At 40.9% G+C, this 6,645-nt stretch overlaps 1 non-coding gene across 1 annotated transcript; it reads left to right on the forward strand.

Moving 5' to 3' along the window:
* Positions 1 to 4,761: 4,761 nt before the first annotated feature.
* Positions 4,762 to 4,880, forward strand: LOC136864991 (5S ribosomal RNA). Its single transcript, XR_011017884.1, has one exon. It is a non-coding gene; the product is annotated as a 5S ribosomal RNA (ribosomal RNA).
* The last annotated feature ends 1,765 nt before the right edge of the window (positions 4,881 to 6,645 follow it).

Consider the following 6,645-nt stretch of genomic DNA (forward strand, 5'->3'; position numbering starts at 1 on the left):
TTCAACCATTGCAGCTGTATGTAATAGGGTGTTATGTGTTCATCACGCCTGGCATTTGTCACGTAACGAACACATGCGTTTTGTACCCTCTGTAGTTGTATGTTCAAAGTTTCAGATAAGTCGTTGTATACGACTGATCCATAGTCAATTATGGGGAATATAAGACTTTGAACAAGTAGTTTCCGCATAAAAGGTGGTGTACATGACACGTTACGTTTCAAAATATGCATGGATGACACAACTTTTCTGATCACATTTGACGTATGATCAGACCAGGATAGGGTTCTGTCGAAAATGAGTCCTAGATTGTTAACGGTATCACTATAATGGATATCTGAATCTAGAATTTTTATTGCTGGGAGGGATTTGAGGTCAACAGTTTTCAGGAGTTTTGAGTAACCTATGCAAATAAGCTGGGTCTTAGCCACATTTAATTGGAGGTTATGATTTGCGCTCCATTCGATCAATCGAGAGATATCATGGTTGAAATGCATTATACAAGAAGGTGCGTTAGTGGGACTGAAGTGGAAGTAAGCTTGTAAGTCATCAGCATACATGTGAAAAGTACTACTTTTAAAGACTTCAGAAATGTCATTAATATAAATAGAAAAGCATAAAGGACCGAGGACTGATCCTTGTGGTACGCCACAGATAGATGAAAAGGATGAGATATTTTTGCCCATGCGATATTAACATAGCTACTTATTTTTCATAAATACATTTGTCAGAAGGAAGCACAATGCCTAAAACAGCCATCGCTTCGTTGTCTTCCTTCATTTTCCTTCTTGTGTGTTGCTGTGGTACAAGCCTCACTCTCTGATCACATTTGACGTATGATCAGACCAGGATAGGGTTCTGTCGAAAATGAGTCCTAGATTGTTAACGGTGTCACTATAATGGATATCTGAATCTAGAATTTTTATTGCTGGGAGGGATTTGAGGTCAACAGTTTTCAGGAGTTTTGAGTAACCTATGCAAATAAGCTGGGTCTTAGCCACATTTAATTGGAGGTTATGATTTGCGCTCCATTCGATCAATCGAGAGATATCATGGTTGAAATGCATTATACAAGAAGGTGCGTTAGTAGGACTGAAGTGGAAGTAAGCTTGTAAGTCATCAGCATACATGTGAAAAGTACTACTTTTAAAGACTTCAGAAATGTCATTAATATAAATAGAAAAGCATACAGGACCGAGGACTGATCCTTGTGGTACGCCACAGATAGATGAAAAGGATGAGATATTTTTGCCCATGCGATATTAACATAGCTACTTATTTTTCATAAATACATTTGTCAGAAGGAAGCACAATGCCTAAAACAGCCATCGCTTCGTTGCCTTCCTTCATTTTCCTTCTTGTGTGTTGCTGTGGTACAAGCCTCACTCTGTGAACCACCGGCGGCACACTTCTGCAGTGAAGTCATGTACAGTATTTATTTGTTGCGTCTGTTTTCTAGCCTTTATTACCTGGAGAAATTTATTAAGTGCAATTAAATCCATCCCTCACCGCTCGAGCCCATAAAAATTATTATTTGTGTATTCCCCCCCCCCCCCAATTGGCCTTACACTTCAGTGCTGAGGATTTATGTGCCGTAATTTACCTCTGATTCTGTACAAGCCAAAAATGGCCTCTGCAAATCCCCCGTCCCCTTTAGTATATAAAAGTAATTTGTTGCTTAGTTTCTTCCACTTTTTGTCTTGAACTTTAATACTGAATTTCACAAATTTATGTGCCGTCGTTTTCCCGTGATGGTGTTGATCAAAGCTGTTCGATATGACAACCCTTTTGCCATAAGAACAATACTGTTTTCTTAACGTGGAATGAACTATAGGAATATTTCTTCTCCGTGGTGACATGGTGCTCAGTTTTAACAAGTCGTGCGGCTGCAACAACCTGCAGCATCTTTGTGGTAGACAAATAACTGCCTTATCGTTTAGTGACAGCGATTAGAAAACGAGTGTTCATTTGATAATGAGTGGAGCTTCGGACGGTATGTGGAAAATAAAATGAAAAGGAACCCATCAAAACGTGACTTAACGGTGCAGTCCTCATAACTGGAACGACTCCTAATCCCCGTGACAACGAGATTAAGTGGAACATCTGTCTGCTGAAAGTTTCTAATCGAAGACTCTGCTGACCCACGGGCGCTATGTTAGTTTGCACTGCACTTGGTGTCGGTGTATGAACAGATTTACACGGATCGGGTGCGCAAATTATCATAAAAGTATTACTTTTCAAGGAATGTGTCAATTTTCGTTCCGTCCTCGTCACAGTCTTTGGATGAATTTAAATGGCGTGTGGTGCAGCCTTCGTAAGGCTGCACTGATGATAGATGCCGGAGTCTGCCGTGGGGCCCTAGGAAACTGCGTGTCAGTGTAGTGTGTGCGTTGCAAGAATGTTAGGAAGAGACCAAACACCTAGTCCCCAAGCAACAGGAATTAACAATCCATGGTTAAACCCTCCAAGGCTCGGCTAGATGCAGGAGTGATCCAAGTCAGTACTGGTGGGTCCTGTTTCTTTTTCTCAGTTCTAGTACTTGGATCACAGACTGACAGAAGATATCTTTCAGAGGATGTCTCGTTGGATTTTTTAAAAATATATATATATTACAATTTACTTAACGTCGCACCGACACAGATAGGTTTTATTGCGACGATTGGACAGGAAGGGGCTAAGAGGTGGAAATAAATGACCGTGGCCTTAATTAAGATACAGCTCGCTCTGTCTCGTTGGAATTAGTGAGCTCCTTCGGTATATTGTGTCTGGCACTTAGGCAATCAATTTGATATTTTCTTGTTGGACTGTTGAAAGGCGGTTATACGACTGCCACAACTGATAGGAATTTACAGCATAATGTCTCTTTCGTTGCTGATGGAAGTATAACGTTTGTTGATTACAAACCGAGCGAGTTAGCCGTGCGGATAGGGTCGCGTAGCTGTGAGCATGTACTCGGGAGTTGGTGGGTTCGAATCCCACTCTTGTTAGCCCTGAGGATTGTTTTCCACGGTTTTTCAATTTTCACACCAGGCAAATACTGGGGCTATACTTTAATAAAGGCCACGGTCGCTTCCTTCCCACTCCTAGCTGTTTCTCAACCTTGTATCGCCGAAAATATTCAGTGTGTTAGTGCGACGTTACACCACTAGCAAAAAATTCTTTAGCACAATACTGAAGTTTAATTCATTTTATTTTGTGTGGTTGTCGCTAGCTTGGTGGAGCCCTTCTAAGACAGATTGTCCATCGAGGGTGGGCAGCATCTGTCGTGTATGTGAGTGTTGTGTATGAGTTGCAGGGATGTTAGAGACAGAAAAACACCTAAACCCTGAGAAAAGGGAATTATCCATAAGATTCAAATATCTCGACTAGACTGGAAATTGAGCGTGCGGCCCCGAGGACAGAAAGCCAAGACGCTTAGCACTCAGCGATTAAATCTGAAACATCTCGGAAGTTTCAGGCGATTATTCAGACTGGACGTGAATATACTATATACTGTAGTTAAAAATATTTACAATATATCAAACATCAAATAATGATCCTACAAACTGAGGGATACGTATGTAGGTAGAATTATCGAGAGCTGCAGAATTTATCTGGGGAGAACCTGGAGCTCGAGTTGTTTTTATTTTGACTATTTAGCAAATACATGCATTATTAAGTAAGGAAGGATTTTCTTTATGGCGCGTGGCCTCCGGAGAGGCCTAGTGTAGGTCTTTCAAGTTGACTTGTCAGGATGGGGCCCTGTTTAATAAGCTTTCTAATGTTGAAGACGGCACAAATACCTAGCTCCTGAGCCAGAAAAGTTTACTAGTGAAATTTAAAATGCCCGACCTCTACGGGAATCGAGCCCTAAACCCTGGACCCCTTGGGGCAAAGACCTGCATGCTAACCATTTAACCATGAAGCCACACAGTAGTTAACCAATGTTAAATTGAATACATATAAATTAAGTTGAGTGCATAGGAATTCATAACATTTACAATGAACAAAACTTTCAGCACATTACTAGGCCCTTGAGGCCGCAGTTTCCCGATATGTTGGCTTCATCAGAATAATACAGTTACATCCTGTTGATTGTGCGGTCTGTGGTCGAATGTACTAGTAAAGATGTTTCAGTGCCTTATTCCGATGCATTTATACATAGACGTGTGCATATAGGTGTGATAACTTGAAAGTGATAATACCAGAACTTGTGAAATTGTGACGATATACATCTTTTCGTTGTTTAATGTTTCTGCTATTCTTATACCGAATTGGTCATAGGAACCATAGTTCATGAAATATTTTCTCCTTGAAAAGGAAGTTATTATAGAGAGTGTAGCAATAAAGTACGGCCAAACGTTCAGACCACATTCCTCTGGCGTAGGAGAAGAAAATGTGTTCTGCAGACGTGGATCCGGGAACACTTTGGTTCCATGTCAGATCTCACTTTCTACAACTCTACATTGTACATTATTCGTGGGAAATACACAGGCACAGAGCGTACCAGCATAACACACGAAACTTTTTCTCACGATGTTCACAATGCCCTCTGTTGGGGTAGATATATGCACCAACCCGACATTAGAGTATCCGGGATTCAATGCGACAGAGGGTTGATCCATAACTCGATGTTAACTGAGGGCATTTTTTGTATGCCATGTAAGAAAGTATTTCATATTTTATGCTGGTACGCTCTCTTCCTGGGTTTCCTACGATTAATGTACTAAGTAGAGTTGTAGAAAAGGAGTTGTTACATGAAAATGAAACGTTTCCGGACTCATGGGCAACGGCCATACCATGTTGAATACACCGGTTCTGGTCCGATCACCGCAGTTAAGCAACATTGGGCGTGGTCAGTACTTGGACGGGTGACCGCTTGGGAACACCATGTGCCGTTGGCTCAATTCCCTTTTATTTTACAAAGCCAAGAATGACGGCCGACAGGATCCGTCGTGTTGACCACACGATACCTCGTAATCTGTAGGCCTTCGGGCTGAGCAGCGGTCGCTTGGTAGGCCATGGCCCTTCTGGGCTGTTGTGCCATGGGGATTGGTTTGGTTTGGTTTGGACCGTATAACACACTTTCTTCTTCCGCGTGTGAGGAATTTACCCTGAAACTAGGAAATACTTTCTGTGGATCTTGGTATCCAAACTGCGTTCTAAAACAACTGAAACACACTGATTCAAAATATGCAAACCATTTGTCTCTATTACCACCATTCTTGAGATATTCGACATCAACCATTTACATATGTTTAACATTGTATCAACTCACAGACAGAAGTTTCACTAGAGCATTGATTCGTACACGGAGTGCTAATGAACATGACTTTATCTAAAATAACTGAACTGCAAATGTACCACATGGCATATATTGGATTTGTTTGTTACATAACCGCACAAGCAGCAAAACAGATCTGGTGAATTTATGCAACCTCTAGACGCCAAGATATCCACTATCACTCACAATAAAATAAAAATGAAAAATAACGAAAAATTGTGAAAACAATTCTCGACGAACGCTGACCCATGAAAAATAAAACTTTGTCAGCATCTTCAAATTCTGACGTGATAGATCAAAACTGTTTTCAGATTTGATATCAGCATGAAAACCTGCATCGGAAATAATAAAAATCATGTCAGATATCTACCCCTTGTAAATCAGAGTAATGGTCTGTACAGAAAACTTCAATCACGACATTTGGATGAGGCTTGATGACTCTACGTCCATGTGGTCAGAGAGAAGATCAGTTATTTAACGGTGAGCCGGGGAGTGAGCCACAACTTGGAAGTTAATAGCACCTTGTCAAGTTAAATTAATATGTGTGAGCATTAAATTATTAAAACTTCAAAATGTTCCTAATGTTCAGATTTCCTGCATGAGATTACAAGGAACATTGTAATTTGGCCACAGCATTTAGACACATCAATCATAGTGGCTTACTTAATTCAACAAAGGAGAACAGAAGATAATTCGTTGACTTTGTTCGCTTTGCAGAAACTGTTGCCATCGGCAAAGTGGTAGCGTTACGAAACTGTTGCAAAATTTGGGCTGGGAAGACTTGGGAGAAAGGAGACGAGCTGATCGATTAAGTGGTATGTTCCGAGCTGTCAGCGGAGAGATGGCATGCAATTAAGTTTGTAGAGGAATAAGTTTGAGTGGTGTTTTTAAAAGTAGGAAAGATCACAATATGAAGATAAAGTTGGAATTCAAGAGGACAAATTGGGGCAAATATTCGTATATAGGAAGGGGAGTTAGAAATTGGAACTACTTACCAAGGGAGATGTTCAATAAATATCCAATTTCTTTGAAATCATTGAAGAAAAGCCTAGGAAAACAACAGATAGGGAATCTGCCACCTGCGGTTAGGGTCGACAGCTGTGAGCTTACATTCAGAAGATAGTGGGTTCGAACCCCAATGTCAGCAGCCCTGAAAATGGCTCTCCGTGGTTTCCGCATTTTCACACCAGAAAAATGCTGAGGCTGTACCTTAGTAAGGCAACGGCCGCTTCCTTCCCACTTCCAGGCCTTTCCCATCCCATCGTCGTCTTATGAGCTGTCTGTGTCGGTGGGATGTAAGGTAATATATATGTTTGACTGTACAGCGCTAGTGATAGATTATGCACATAACATACCAGATTTGAATCATTAAGTATTTTCATGTT

The sequence above is a fragment of the Anabrus simplex genome, chromosome 2, assembly GCF_040414725.1.
Source record: "Anabrus simplex isolate iqAnaSimp1 chromosome 2, ASM4041472v1, whole genome shotgun sequence".
Lineage (NCBI taxonomy): Eukaryota > Metazoa > Arthropoda > Insecta > Orthoptera > Tettigoniidae > Anabrus > Anabrus simplex.